The sequence below is a fragment of the Cupressus sempervirens genome, chromosome 7, assembly GCF_028749045.1.
Source record: "Cupressus sempervirens isolate cs-2001-9-10 chromosome 7, ASM2874904v1, whole genome shotgun sequence".
NCBI classification, from domain to species: domain Eukaryota; kingdom Viridiplantae; phylum Streptophyta; class Pinopsida; order Cupressales; family Cupressaceae; genus Cupressus; species Cupressus sempervirens.
Window position 1 is genome coordinate 20,820,661 of NC_143124.1, and position 3,864 is coordinate 20,824,524.

Genomic DNA, 3,864 nt, shown 5'->3' on the forward strand with positions numbered 1-3,864 from the left:
TCTTCTATTATCAGCAACCAATCTGCCTGCCCTTTGGTGGGGGCGGGGCTGAGTAGGAGAGCAACTCTTTATGATGCTGATGAAGAGTATAGCTTGACAACTTCACCCAAAAGCAACAGAATAAAAAATTAACAAGGCTAAACAATGTTGTATTTATACAAGAGAAACTAGGGATGATTATGCGCAGCTCACAAAATCATTATAGATCTCCAGCCTAAGAAATGAATATACAAATGAAATTTAAATAGCCATGAAAAAAATGCTGATAACAATACGACAATCACTGAAAAATGTCATTTGTTCCGTTTGAGAGAAAAATATATCAATCTGAATGCGAAAAGTAATTTCCAAAATGAAGGCTTTTACTATACAAGCCCAAGTAAAAAATCTACATTCCAGAAACTACTTACACTTTTATGAGTGTTTTACATTTATTTTCAATTTATTAATGTAGTGATAAACAAATGATGTCTTCCCATTGAGGGTGAACTATGCATTCTTAAGTGCAACCATATGATAAACTTGTATATTAGTACAGATCCATGACTTTGCAATAAAGTTAACTATAAAAAAATTATATACTTGCCATGTATGAGGCCCTCTAAATATGATTGAGGTAAAATAGGAAATATTTTGACCATATATCAACCCAACCCCTCTCCATGGAACCCCATCCTAAGAAACTAGAATAAGCTGGAATTTGGTAAATATTATAGTTTTATCCTTTTGGATTTATAAAGATAGCATCCCCAATTTACGGCCGCACCAGTATTAGATTGTGGGGTAAATTTGGCAGGTTCTAAATATCAATCTTATTTATTCATGTCAATTGCCATAATTTGGTGAATGAAGTGAATTCAAAGGAAGCTCATTATCACTTGTTTAATGTGTTTATTGGTTTAAAGGGAAAGAAAGAATATGAAAAATTCACATGAGAACAATTTAGATCGATCCTTATATGCTAAAAAAATGGTTATGATTTAATGGTCCTAGCTGCCTTAGCTAGGGATCTATTCTAAACAATGAAGGAAAAAGGTGAAAGTAAGTGTACTCAGAGTATGCATTCATTGCAATCTGTGCCAGCTTCTGCACCAACACATGAAAGAAACTTTAATAAATCACCATGGTGTATCAGACAAAATTCAAGGAGTGATTTGAAACAACTTGTAGAGCTACCTATTAGTATAATAGATCATGAATCTAAATCATGGGATGAAAATATACATGTGGATATAGGCCATTAGTTTGATTCTTTTAGAATTCACCATGATTATTGTTCATTAGATCAAAACCCTCCAGCAAATAGAGCTTTGTGATTGCCCTAACTCACACTTATCTAACTTGATAAGATAGCAACATTGACAAAAAATTTCAGTTTTCACAACTATCATCAGTCATTGGAAACCACAGATATTGGATCTGTAGCACAAACTCGTAGTTGGCTTGGGGACCTTAGAGATATTAGCACTGGGTTTACAATAGAATTATTTCTCGTCTATTTTTAAAAGTTGGGAGACAACATTTTTTTTGGGGCTCTTTTGGCTTTAGAAAAATTCTGTGGTGTTGTTTTCTTAAGACATTTGGTGCCTTTGTGGTAATAAAGGTTCTCTATCTTTATTGGGGTACATTTCATTATGTTGACACTATTGTGCAGTAAGACTTGGTCAAATAGAGTTGCCACTTCCTGATCTAGTTTTTGTTGGTTTTCTGATGTATTTTTTAGTGTCAACTTCATTGGTGCATTCCTTGTGGTCTCAGGGTTGATTCTTGATAGGAAAAGTATAACATAGTTTTGTTTTAAAAACAAATTTGTGAGAATCCAATCTCGACTGGAAAGCAGAAAACAAAGCTCTCTCTATGGAAGAGTAATAATATGTAAAGAGAGAAACATGGAAATAAGACATTTTTGCATTTCATAGAGAAAGTTGTACTCGGTTGCATATGAGTTTGTTTGTTTTAAATATTGCTCATTAAAATGAAATAGATCAGTTTCATTATTAGTTGTGTTGATGACAAGTAAATCTTTGGGAGTAATTGAATCTATCCCCAATTAACTTAGTTTTTAGATTGCTTCCTACATTATGGATTGGGTAATTAATGGGGTGCATGTTATTACATTACCTTATAATTTTCTTGTCATTGTTTTGGACAACAAAATCTGTCATAAGAAATCTGAACTATTCTTTGATTTGGGCTGCACACAATGAGACTTTCTTAGCATTTTCTTGGCATCCAATATTATGGTTTTGGCTGCAAAAATCAATGTTAAAAAAATCTGGAAATACTCTTTTATTTAGGGCTGCATAATTGACTTCCCCTTGATTATTAGAGATTGATTTTGTTGGCTATGGAATGGGCTGAGTGGAGTCTTTAAAAATATTCATTATACTTGTTATGGGTGCTTAGATCTTTTTTGTTCTTTGAAAGAGGTGAAGATGAAGCAAACAGAATGTCAATATCTTTTTTGGCCCCTGTATGATCTAGTATTTTGATTTCAGGTTGAGCTGTAAACCATTCTAATTTTATTTGACATTGTAAGAATGGAGAATGTTGACAAATTGAAAATATCATGTTGCAGTGTCTAGAGGGATTCAACCACTTACTAGATTGTCTTGTTCAACCTTTCAAAGTAAAGATCTTCAAACATGCACACATGGCCTTAGAGATGCTGAGATCATAGAAAGTGGAATCAATTGTAAGTTATTTTATATATTTGTTTGTGTGGTTAACATCACCTCATGGGATTTCCTTCGACGGTTATCTCAGATGTCATATTCAGACATGAATTCCCTGTTGTGATACAACATACAACCTGTTGGGATGCATCATACCATTAATTGGATGGTTAGATTACACAATTCAACTTTCAAGATTTTTATATTTGAAGCATTTAACATGCTTCTTGGGGAATTGAACTTCGGTGTTCATTAGGAAAGCCTCAATGATTTATTTTTTGTGCTCATTTCAATTGACATCTCATGTTTTAAAAATCAGTTTTTATTGTTAGAAAATATTTCTTCTGTGCATGTTAATTTAATTCACTAAATTCATACTTTTTTGTTTAGAGGTAGGGCAACTATGTGAATGAACATGAAAGTCTTACACACATATATATGAATATGCATTATCTTCTGGGTTTTAGCAAAATGAGTTGTAGATACAACAGTTTAACCAAGAAGAACTAAATATAGAGTAATAGATGGTGGATCAACGCAAAGGCTGAACATTTCAAAGGATTAGTAAAATACATATTCCAATTCACTGTATGTATCCATATCATAGGTTCCAATTAGTTGATTGTTATCTCAAATTGAGTCATTAAATCTCACCATTTTCATGCCATGTCTTCCCCAACACTGTCATTCCTTCTCTAAGATTCTTGTTCTCTTAAAGCTTATGATAGGTATAATTCCTCTTGTCCCTTTTTTGGAATTTCCTGTAGCTTTTGAAAAAAATGTTTTTTCTTTTTTTAGAATAAGGCCAACATTTTTCCATCTTCGACTTTGACTTTCACTATCTTGACTTTGCATGGGAAATTAATTCCTAGATTTTTTTCTATGTAAGGTCTGGTGTAAGGGTAATCTGCATGACAATATAGACAAAGATGAGTTTTTTAGATGACTCGGTGAGTTTCTTTTTTGTTCCTTGAAAACAATCCTTATTTTGTTGTTTTCGCAAAAACCAAATTATTTCATTGGTTAGAGCTTGCTAAAAAAATATTAAATTCATATTCAACTCTTTAACAAAATCATACTAGAGTTCATGGAATGAAAATTTGTCGAGTCATTAACAAATATTGTTTTTTAGAAAGTGGTTATCATGATAAATCTATGGTCCTTTAAGAAATAATTTGTTCGAGCTTGG

General features: G+C 32.5%; 1 pseudogene; it reads left to right on the forward strand.

The window, feature by feature from the left end:
* The first annotated feature begins 1,022 nt into the window (after window positions 1–1,022).
* On the forward strand, window positions 1,023–1,764 carry LOC149545214 (uncharacterized; annotated as a pseudogene).
* The last annotated feature ends 2,100 nt before the right edge of the window (window positions 1,765–3,864 follow it).